Source organism: Leopardus geoffroyi, chromosome C1 (genome assembly GCF_018350155.1).
Source record: "Leopardus geoffroyi isolate Oge1 chromosome C1, O.geoffroyi_Oge1_pat1.0, whole genome shotgun sequence".
Taxonomy (NCBI): domain Eukaryota; kingdom Metazoa; phylum Chordata; class Mammalia; order Carnivora; family Felidae; genus Leopardus; species Leopardus geoffroyi.
In genome coordinates this window covers 217220936-217233223 of record NC_059328.1, presented here as the reverse complement: position 1 = coordinate 217233223, position 12288 = coordinate 217220936, and the positions used below count along the sequence as shown (strand labels likewise).

Genomic DNA, 12288 nt, shown 5'->3' with positions numbered 1-12288 from the left:
GCTCAGACCTGGTGTTGGACCAAGGACGCAGACCCCAGAGCGGGACATCCGGGCTGTCATCAGGCCAAAAGAACTCTTGGGAAGTTCCATTAAGAGTATGACAGACCAGAGGCGCCTGGGTGGCTCAGTTGGCTAGGCGACCAACTTCGGCTCAGGTCATGATCTCATGGTTCGTGAGTTCGAGCCCTGTGTCTGGAGTCTGGAGCCTGCTTCGGAGTCTGTGTCTCCCTCTCTCTCTGTCCCTCCCCTGCTCATGCTCTGTCTCTGTCTCAAAAATAAATAAATAAAAACATTAAAAAAATAATATGACAGACTAAATAATAAATGTTTATTATACTCTAGTAAAAAAAGTACACATCTTTTGACAAATTTTCTTCGAAGTCTTAAGTTACATACAAGGCAAAAAAAAAAAAAATCCAAAAACAAAAAACCAAGAAGGGATTTGGGTCCCTTTAACCGCAGAATATATCATTTCATCTTTATTTTGTCCTCCTCCCCATCCCAATGAATGAAACTTTACTTCTGTATTCCTGTACTGCTGATCCAGTAACTTCACACGCTTTATGGACTGTATCTTATTACAGGCCTAAATGATCTCTTAAACCACTGTGTTAGTTTTATTATGTCTGTATTCTCCACAGTGACAGCAAAGGGGAAAAATATGCCAGCGAGAACCATCCTTACGAACTCTTTTGATGCCCCCTGGTGGCATGTCACTAAATTACAAAATCAAGTACTTGAAAGCAAACATTTCCTTTCTGCCATATTTTCATGGAGTCTCAGGGACCTCTTTATAGATCCAACGTTCTATTACCCACATATTCTATTACGTGAAGACAGTATGTGCAGATGAACTTTTATCACACAGCTTATCGCAAATAATTCATATGTTGATTACAGTGGCACATGTAACCCCAAATTCCCCAGTGGGGATGTGGCTCAATTTTACTAAAAATAACTAAAGGAGCATCTTCATTCACTTCCAGGTTTTAAAATGTAATCTGCGGGGGCACCTGGGTGGCTCAGTCGTTTAAGTGTCTGACTCTTGGTTTAAGTTCGGGTCATGATCTCATGGTTCATGGGATTGAGCCCCATGTCAGGCTCTCCTCTGACAGGGCAGAGTCGGTTTGGGATATTCTCTCTCTCTCTCTCTCTCTCTCTCTGCCTCCCCCCCACTCACTCACTCTCTCTCAAAATAAATAAACCTTAAAAAAATGTAATCTGTGGCCTTTAACATTTCCAGAACAAAGGTAAGACCATGTGGCTGAGACAGACACACCTAGTCTCTAGTTTCTGACGGTGCTCTCTGGCAGGATGGCCTCATGGGCCCTGCCTGCTCGTCTGCAAAGTGAAGGGCCAGGCTAGCCAGGCTCTCACGTCCTTCCAGACATGATACCCTACAAGTGTGCAGTTCAGGCAAGAGATGAATTTAAATGCAAAAGGCGCCTTGGTGCTGCATTTGATAACAAAATTTTGGCCCAGGTACAGGAGTATTTCTAGCATCCAGATGACCGCGTCAGTGTTCAGTATTTTTTTCTTACGGTTTACACACGAAGTAAAATGTGAGGGAGCTTCCTGCAATTCCAAAACTCAGACCAAAAAAACCCTTGGACTGCAGGAGGACAGCTGTGGGAAGACGGAACGCAGCGCCCTCTGCAGGCAGGCACATGTGCGACGGAAAGAACTGCAGAGCGCCTCAGGGGGGCGCCACCTGACGGCGCAGGGACTGGGACAGAGAAGCTCAAGGTGCCATCGCCCCGCTCTCCTCACGGCGCCAGGCCTGACCATGGGACAGCTGGCCAGACGATCCCCCACACGGCTCCCTTTTCTGTCAGACGGGGCTGCTGTTTGCTCGCGGGCCCAAGGCAGGGGCCAGCGTACGATGGTGGCTGAAAGTGGGCGGCATCTGAACGGCAGCCTTGAAAGGTAAGGCCACCACCACGTGCTCGAGTTACTGACGCCGGTGCCGGGGAGCCGACTCAGGATGTGACGGAGGAAAAAGGATGCACGTTTCTGCTTTCGTTTGCAGAAAGGGCAAAGATGAAATGGTCTTCTTCCCAGATTTTGACACATCTAACGTGAAACGATGAGGTAGGATCTTCACGTTCACCAGCGGGGACATGTGCTTCAAGGGTCCGGGGAACTGGTCTAGAGGGGGTCCCCGGCCGCCACTGCAGAAGGACGACCCCCGGGGGGCAGGGCACCCGCGCTCTGGCTGCAGGCACGGCGGACCTGTCCCGGGACCGGGGCGGGCGCGGCCCTTCTCGGGAACTGTCCTGGGTGGAAACGAGGCTGGGTTTCCGGGGCCCCTCAAACCCCCCGGGGCCCTGACATGACACGAAGCTCCGGGAAGGGTTTTCTCCACTTCCCTCAGAAGGCACCTCGCTGCGGGCGTCTGTCTTGGAGGCGACACGCGGCAGCGCACAGGTAACACCGCGGGGCCAGAAGGGCCGGACGGGGGAGGGAACCCCAGCTCCGACATCGCGGCCACACACGGAATCGGGGGCGGTCTCTGCGCCGCTCCAGCCGCAGAGAACCCCCTGGAAGCACCGAGGCCACGTCTTCAAGAGCAGCGAGGCCCATCTGCTCCCACGTGTCACCTGCCACGCCAGACCTCCGACCCCCATCTCTTGACCAAACTCCTGCCTGCCAAAGAGGAGCTGCTTTTTACACCAAGAGACAAACCTAGTGAAAACAGTATTTTGAAAAAAAAAAAAATACCACTATGATTCTTTTCTATCTATAAATGATGAACGTTTCTAAACAGAAAATACCCAGTGTGGCCAGGGTACAGAAAAAGGAGGCCTGAGCAGGGACGACTCCCTGGACGATTTGGGGACAGTGAGGACTGAAAGCCATAAGGCCACGCGGGCCACTGAGCCGGCAGTCTCCCCTCCAGAGAGGTCTCCTAAAGAAACGATTAAGGATGGAGACAAAGACTTAAACAGAGAGCCCTCCCCCGAGGCCCTGAACCTGAATCAAACACATAAATGGGGAGGGGGGACAACCAAATACCTACTAGGCGATTGGACCAAAAAAGTAGTTGTATTCACTTAATGGAACGCAATGGAATAATGAGAAAACTATTGTAGAAAAAGTACGGATGTAATCAAGCAGGTTCTCCAACGTCGCGAGGCCCGATAACCCACTTTCTCCGAACACTCGGGCATGCACGCGGCCACACACCCCACCCCGTAACAACGACAGCCCCCGGGCGGTGGCGTTGGGGGCGGTCTTTACTTCCGTATCTCATATTCTTTAAAAACCTCGTCTTTAACAAATCGCACAAGTCCAACTTAGTCATCAAAGCTTTTAGCCTATTTTTCTTCACACAAACACGGCTTCAACCCGCTCTGCACGGCGGACTTCTCCCTGAAGCCCGGGAGATTCCATACACCTGCTGGTGTGCCCTCTTCTCTTCGCAAAGTCTGCAGTGACGCTGTGTGAACCACACGGGCCAACCGCAGACCCCAGGCCTGCCTCGGGGGAGGCCCGGCACCTGCTCCGAGTTGGACCTCCGGGCACTCTTGGAGGTGACACTGACCAGCACCCTCCCCCGCCCAGCTCAGGAGTATGCACAGGTATCAGCGCCCGTGGAGTAAAGCTACGCCTTCCAGTGTCAAAGACTTGCACAACTTTCCTCCCTGGAGGATTCCTCTTCCTTCTCTCTCATGAACACAACATACTGGGGCTGCTAATCCAGTCATTAGCGGACAATTCCTCAGTGAATGGAGGCTACTCAGAATCTGGCTATGTCTGTATTCTCTAGGGGGAAATAATGTTGTAAAATAAACCAGACTCCACAGTCAGAGAAAGACAAATATCATATGACTTCACTCATATGTGGATTTTAAGAGACAAAACAGAAGAAGAACATAAGGGAAGGGGAGCAAAAATAATATAAAAAGAGGGAGGGGGACAAAACCTAAGAGACTCAAATACAGAGAACAAACTGAGGGTTGCTGGAGGGGTTGGGGGTGGGGGGAGGGGCTAAATGGGGGAGGGGCATCAAGGAAGACACTTGGGATGAGCACTGGGTGTCATACATAGGGGATGAGTCACTGGTATCTACTACTCCTGAAATCTTTATTGCACTACACGCTAACTAGCTTTGATGTGAATTAAAAGTATAGGAAGGAAGGAAGGAAGGAAGAAGGAAGGAAGGAAGGGGAAAAAAATTAACAGAAGACTTCAAAATAAGTTGGAAACACCAGCTACGAAGTAGAACAATTTCCGACTATGCTTTTTAAGTAATATTTTTGTATTCTTTTGATCAGAGGTGGCGGAGGGTTAAATAGGTCAAAAAGTACATCACCGTTTCGTCATTTTAAAAACATTAGGAAGAGCAGAATCCCGTGGCATCGTGAACAGATTATGAACAAAAATAAAAGCCATTTGTATGCATTAATGATACATCAAGCTAATTCAAGCTGGCTCAAGCCGTTAACAGAATCCTGGGGCACATCCCAGCTCCGAGGCCACAGCACAGGCAAGTATTAACACAACCATTTTCTGTGTCATTGATAAAATTAATTCCAGGAGCAAAAGATAGGGGTCTTAACGTGAAAATCAGGAAAAAGCACACGTACTAGGAGCGTTGGCAGTGTGTGAGTTAAAGCAGGCGTCTATGTGCACACGTGTGGGGACCGGTGCCCGCACGAGGCTGCCGGTAAGGGAAACACAGCACAAAATGTTCCCGACTTAGGGTAAGAAACCACCAGGGTGGAGCAAAGCTTCTAGTAACACGGTAAGTCCACAAAGCTGTGAAACAGAAGATTATTTATGGTCTCTTGTTGTTTGTAATAACATCAATCTTGGTATCAAGACTTTAAGAGGACTTCTTTGGATGTTATTTTTGAAAGAATCAAAATGCCCTTTTCCTTGTAATGCTCCCCTCCACCCCACCATAAATGAGTTTAAGAATTATCGACTTTCGGGGTACCTGGGTGACTCAGTCAGTGAAGCGTCCGACTTCGGCTCAGGTCACGATCTTGTGGTCTGTGAGTTCGAGCCCCGTGTCGGGCTCTGTGCTGACAGCTCGGAGCCTGGAGCCTGTTTCAGATTCTGTGTCTCCCTCTCTCTCTGACCCTCCCCCGTTCATGCTCTGTCTCTCCCTGTCTCAAAAATGAATAAACGTTAAAAAAAAAAAATTATCGAGTTTCACACATAACTCTGTATTGTTAGGGCCAGCAGCTACAGTCAGTGAATCATACCCATAATTGAGATATTGCCCCCTACCTAAACATTTTCCCTTTGGATATACGATTTTAGGCAAATCAACTGATATTCAAAGGACATAATCCCTCTTGAAAAGTCCAGCCTCTGGGTCCACTGATCAGTTCAACGGGTGAGAGAGAAACTCTCAAAACGGAGTTTCTGGACAAAGAGACTCCAAACAAGAAACAAGCTGATATCATACTTGTATCCAATTCAAAACAGTATCTTAAAACGCTCAGATTATTCCAAGGTCATCACCTTCAACAAGTTCTCGAATGAGCCCTGACAGTGCTCCCTGTCTCCCGGTCACTAGTCTCAGCTTAACTTAACAAATTCCCCGTTTGTCGGGCAGATGAAGTGCCAGATGTCCGGCTCGTCCATAACACGTATGTTCACAGCTTCTCAACTCCAAGAAGTTTTTAACTCAAACTTTTTTCCCCTAAAAATACTAACTCAAAACTTCTTTTGTTATTCTCTTGGTTTTGCTTTGGTTTTTTTTTTAGCCCCTGAAAATATGACTTACTACAGCTAATCTAATGCTGATTATTTTAGCTTTGGTATTATTTCATTTTGTGATTTAACCTCGTTATAGAGAAAGCATCTCTGTAAGAAATAAACCAAATTTAAAAGTGCTGTAGCATACAGGAGCGCCTGGGTGCCTCAGTCGGTTAAGCATCCGACTGTTGATTTCAGCTCAGGTCATGATCTCACAGTTCGTGGGATCAAGCCCTGCATTGGGGTCTGTACTGGCAGCGTGGAGCCTGCTTGGGATTCTCTCTCTCCCTCTCTCTCTGCCTGCCCTCTGCTCTCTGTTTCTCTGTCTCGAGATAAATAAATAAACATTAAAAAACAATTTTCAATATGAACGCCCCTGAATAAAGTGTAATTTAAGCAGCTGAAATTTACCTCGTCATAATGTAAACTAACTAACTACCCATCCGTCCTGGGAAGTCTTGAATGTACAACTTTTCGGTGCAGTGGGGGGGCAGTGAGCATGCTCCAAGGGCGGGGCATGGGGACACGGGGCCAGCGACGGACACAGAGGCACAGACAAAGCCATGGTCAGAAAAGGACACGCAGGCTGACGTCGGCTGTAAACAGGGCCTATTAAGATCTACTATTTGAGGGGCGCCTGGGTGGCGCAGTCGGTTAAGCGTCCGACTTCAGCCAGGTCACGATCTCGCCGTCCGTGAGTTCGAGCCCCGCGTCGGGCTCTGGGCTGATGGCTCAGAGCCTGGAGCCTGTTTCCGATTCTGTGTCTCCCTCTCTCTCTGCCCCTCCCCCGTTCATGCTCTGTCTCTCTCTGTCCCAAAAATAAATAAACGTTGAAAAAAAAAAAAAAGTTTAAAAAAAAAAGATCTACTATTTGACATCCTTGGAGTGTGACATAAATATCAGTCATTATTACAAATGACAAAAAAAAATACAAACGAACAGACACTTCAGGACTCAGTTCACCTTTTCAGTATGTATTATTAAATGCCAATGTACACAGACATACGGCTTGCCTTTAAACGTGAAAAATCTTACTTTTGAAAGCACTCCTTTGGAAAAAGAAATCTACCAAACATAAAAATAAATGGACTCCAGTCTAATCTCAACACAATAAAGAGAAAAACAGCAGCCACAACACAAATAATAAAAGAGGCCACCCCCACAATGGAAATTACACTGGTTCCAAGAAAGCATGGAATAGGCCTAATTGACACATCCTTTAGCGGCACAAACAAAAGACGGCGGCGTCAGCAAAACACCACGCGGCACTCGGAGCAAAGTCCCCGAAGATTGCTCCCACTTAATGATGCTCTAATACATGCAATTAGGTTGTACAAACCGGGCTCGTGAACACAGCTACTCCCATGCTGGACGCTCCCGTAATGAGGACCAGGCAGCCGCATACAATTCATGGCAAATGGGATTCTGTGCACATCAGGATTTCTGTCTTTGGGAGCGAAGGCCAGAAAGCAAAGGGAGGCTCCCTGACTTCCTGAAAACCCCTGGGCCAGTCACACAGCCCCTCCCGGCTCAGCCCGTAGCACGGGGGTCCCCGCGCCCAGGTGAGCCATCCGCAGGCCGGGTGGCACCTAGGGAACGGCTTCTTACGAAAGTGCTTTCCAGAGCGTGAACCGCAACACAGTTGTAAAGAGCTGGCGTGACGGTGCCGGGAGCCTGATGTGGGTCCTCCTAGAACGGGACCACGCCGTCAGACAGAGGCCCGTCCACAGGACAGTGCACGTCGGCGTGTAACTCCCGGAAGCCCGAGCGCAAGCCCGGGTTATGGCAGCACCAGCAACGGGCAGACAGAGCCCTCTAATGCCGTCGCCCAGCCTCTCCACCCACACGCACCTAAAACCGAACCGTTTCTTATGAATGCAACGCAGATCATCTATTCTAGAGTGAACAGTCTTCCACGTGGGTCGCCGAACTGGACAGTGTCCAGTTCGTAACTGGATGACACGGTGACAAAACTCGGCAGCCCTAGGGAGAGTCAAGCAGACAGATGGTAATTTGTAATTTATCCAGATCTTGGTCAGTACGGATCTTGACCGGGTCTGACAATTACTGTCGGAGCAGAATAGGTTGCAGACAGGCTTTCCTATTGTCCTACGAATACAAGCTGAAGAAGGTAGGGAGTTTAAGCTTTCCAGGGGAGTGTGCTTTAACGTCTAATAGGATGCTTTCGGTGGGATTTAACAAATGACTACAACTTCAGAATATACGTGCTCAGAATACTGAATTCGGTATACAAAACAGCCGGTGTCCAGATGCATTGCAGGAAACCCACACAGAAAACGATACTGCTTTACAATACAGGCAAATCTATCAGCTCATTTTAGGAGAGGGAGCGAGGGAGAGAGGGCAAGGGCATAAAAGGGCTTGGGTAAGGACAAACTAAATTCTTTTGTACTACCACCAAAGTTCTACTCATTCTGTACGAAAGGGAAACCACTTTTCTTTAGACATCAGGGATCTTTAAAACACCATCATTAAAAAATACCATCATTTAAAAAATTATAAAATATACTCCCCCCCCCAAAAAAAACGTAGGGGTTCTACTGGCTCTATGCCAAAAAATGTCAAAATAAACAACAAACTGATTCTACCTCCTGCTTAGTTGGAATGAGGGAACTACACTGTGGCAGTTCACTACACCTGACACACGGCCATCACACAAGCACCGTCGTCGAAGCAAAACAAACTATAAGCGAGGACATTCAACGTAGGATAGGAAATTTCAAAAAGAAAACATAATTCACCATTTCCAAAAACCCACTTTGAGGGAACGAAAATCCCCAATGCTCTGTCATGAAGACAAGGCGGCAGGGTCCACTTTCTTCCTCCCAAGATGGCGCACGTTGATGGTCTAAGGGGCCCTTCAACCGCTTACACACATGAGTTTTTACCTTTCGGCACTGCTCGGCCTTCGAGGGGAGGAATCTATTTTTGTCACTAAGTCCTAAGCATCGTAGGTTGTCCCTGAACATCTAGGTTGAAAACTCCCACCACCCCCAGCCGGAGACTCAACTAACATGGCACAAAAGATGTGTCACTGCAAGGCCTTCTCCCACTCAGCTCGTTGCCTTAGGAAGTGAGGGAAACCCTTCTTCAGTAAGAATCCTAACATCAGAGGAATGACGTCTACAGAGAATGAACTTTATTCTCCTGTAATCCTGTATCTTCATGTATCCAGGCCCTGAGAGAACAGATAACCAGGGGCTTCTGAAAAATCTAATGCTGACCCAGAAATCACCATTATAATGTTAAAAATACAAAAGCTTGTAGCTGATCTCCCAGACACGACCGGGGGCAAACAGAACTGCACAGAATTAGACAGACTGAGAGACATGGGGGGTGGGGGGGTGGGCACGTGCAGCCCCAGGTTGCCTCAATCCCCTCTGGTCCAGACTTTGGTGGCCCGGGGCTCCCGTAGGGCTCTCCAAACAGATGGGTAACCACGCCCCCATGAGACCCAGCAGCCCAGATGCAGAACCGGTGAGCACGTGCATTCTCCGAAGGTGAATCTTATTTATAAGACCCCCTGTGGAGGCCAGATAGTTCTGCTGTGCGAGCCACACACACTCAGCAGGAGTCGGGTCAAGGGTGATCCCGAACCTCCGCGAGCAGGTGACAAAAAGCAACCTGTACGTCACTCGCCCCCTCCACCCTAGGGCAAGGTGCAAGCTTAGGTCTCTGGGTACTTGAATGTTCACCTCGCCAAGGCCCTCCCTGTTCTCTACCCCAAACCAGAGGCGCGGTGCAGGGAAGGCTGGTGCTCAGGTGAGGGACTCAAAGAATAAACAAATGAACAAATGGATCCATCTACCTCCCTGCCTCCTGACACCGCTGGGGCTCCTAAGGATGCTCCCTCCTGAATTACTTTCCGAGAGCTATTTGAAAATGACACCACGGAGAGAAAAGTAAACATTCTGTCTTCAGTTTTAGGACACTAAGAAGGCAAAGTTAAAGAAGCAAAGACTAAAAGTCCCTGGTATCTTAAGAAGAAACCTGGGGAGCCAGGGGACTAGAATGCTTGGCTGGCAGGGGCAGGTACAAATAAGGTCTTGCTGGGTTAACAGTCCGGCCTCTGGTTTTTTTCCAGCAATAAGCTAAATCTTACAAAGAAACCATGTGCCCCTTCTTTCTCTTTCTACAATGCAACGGTAAAGAGTGCGTAAATAAAAACAAGTCCTAAGGCTTGCCAGAAAACCGAAAGACAAATCCACATGAACAGTGTCTGTGAGTGGGCAGTGAACCTGCGTCCCTGAAGCCACTCTGCCCAGCCTTCCCCCAGGTGAGTGGGCAGGACCCAGGTCCCTGCTGTGTAATGACAGGATGGTTAGGCTCCGGGCTCGTGGTCCCAAGACAGGCGTCCAATCCAGGCCCAAAGCTTTTGGTCCAGCTACGTCATTTTTCTGAGCCTTGATTTCTTGAACTCTGAACCCTACGGGGTGTTTTTTCCTTAAAGATTAATACAGATTCTTAACGTTCACGATTTCTAAGTACCAAGCACAATCTCCATTCAGTCAAGAACTTTTATCGGTAACAATTAAGGAGTTTATGTATGACCCAATAAAAAGATATACCACATAATTACCCTACAAAATAAGAGTAAACCCTTATTTTTTTTTTTAAGTTTTATTTACCTATTTTGAGAGAGAGAGAGAAAGAGAGAATCCCAAGCAGACTCTGCCCGACGCGGGGCTCAAACACATAAACCCCGAGATCATGACCTGAGCCAAAACCAAGAGTCGGTTGCTTAATCGACTCAGCCACCCAGGTGCCCCAACTCTAATTTTATTTCTCAAACTTATCTTCATATAAAGATATTTTAAGGACAAAATCACAATAGTCACAAGCTGTCATATTGTGAGCCTTATTTCCTTTTCTGACTCTGTACAATCCAAATGTTTAACGGGAAGGCATTATTTCTAAAAGTAGAAGTAACAAAACGAACGTATTGAAAATCTCCTAAGCCTGGGAAAACTCCCAAGAGCATAATGTGCTTCACCATTCAAATCCCAACAACAGCAACACCTTAATATTATGTGAGATGATGATGTTTGGAAAGGCCCTTCCCCTCCCCTTGCTGGCATCCCAACTTGCAGACAACAAAGTGCTTCTGCACACACTCTGGAGGCAGGGCAGGGACGCATAACAATCTTGGCCTCCCCTACTATTTACTAATTCTTAGGATCATGGTGTATGCGTTCACTTACTTACGGAAAGTTCACGTTTGCGATAAACGCACAAGTGAGGCAATCATTGCGGAGAATAAGCTCACCCATACAAGGAAATTCCGAACATCCCCATCAGAGACCGACACGCTTTCCACCAAGGGCCAGAGGGTCCCCGTTTCAAGCTTCGTGGGGCCCTGACGTCTTAGTTGCCACCCCTCAACTGAGCGGTGCTAACAAAGCGGCCCAGCCGGGGCCACCGAAACCACTACTTACAGAAACAGGCTGTTGGCCAGATTCGGTCGTGGGTCCAAGCTTGGGGACCGTCACATGTGACAGTTTGGTCGCACAGGATTTGGGCTGCTTGGTGGAAGACAGCGAGCCTGCCCCGCGGACACCCTCCCGGGACCCCACACACTTCCGTGCGGGGCTCTTCACCGGCGACCGTTCAAGGTGCTGCAAATACGGGCCTGCACGGGCGCCACGGGCTCCACGGGGGGCCCCACCACCCAGCAGGGATGGGTACAGCCTGAGGGGGTCCCCAAACGTGCGGGGCAGGAGGAAAGGCCGGGAGACCCTAGGACCCTCAGTGGGATGCTGCGACTTCCAAACGGGCCCTGGGGAGACAGTGAAGACCAGGGGTACAAAGGTCTCTGGAAGACACGTTGTGAGAAGTGGGGAGGGTGGGCCACTGCACGAAGAAAAGAGGCCGAAAGCCTAGAGCATGGCGGTGCATAAGGAAAGGGGAAGAAAACGTGCTGTGTGGAAACGGTCACCTTTGCGATGTAATGAAACAGGTCACAGTGTGCAATTCCTACAGCCCCGACTGAAAACGAATCTGGACACTTAGACGAGCGTTCGCGCGTTGTCCCGCAAGCGCAGGCCTGTCACTACGACCCGCACTGGTGCCCGGCAAGGCAGGGGTGACCCGGCGGCTCGGGCGGTCTGCTCTGCCGCCGCGGATGTGAGCCCGAGCAGAGGGGTGACCCGGCCTTTAGTCCCCACAACCGCGACCAGAACTGGGACCCTCCGGGGGAAGCAGCTTTCCCCCAGACCTTGCAGACGCCCTCCTCTCCCCAGACCAGAGAAGCCAAGTCTCCATCCACCCCACCCCCTTCCCAGCCCACACTTGGCATCGGAGTCTGTGCCCGTGGTGCTGCCCCCCCCTCCATATGGAACCCTGCGCTGCTCCCGGAGAGCCTCCTGTCTGACGCCCCCTGTCCCGGGGGTCCGGGATTAGCAGGGGAGTCACTAATGAACTCAGTCACAAAGAAACAATTCCTGCCCCGTGGCGCTGGCTCCCAGCCACGAGTCGGAACGATGTGCGATTGGGCTTTTGTTCTGTTTTGGGTTTTTTCGGTCCACGCTTGACTCTCTTTACTCTTTTTGTTTATCC

The 12288-nt window shown here is 49.3% G+C and overlaps 1 protein-coding gene across 20 annotated transcripts in view; it reads right to left on the bottom strand.

The window, feature by feature from the left end:
• AGAP1 (ArfGAP with GTPase domain, ankyrin repeat and PH domain 1) overlaps window positions 1-12288 on the bottom strand; it is a 553911-nt gene that overhangs the window by 317099 nt on the left and 224524 nt on the right. The gene's annotated exons all lie outside the window — the stretch shown is intronic.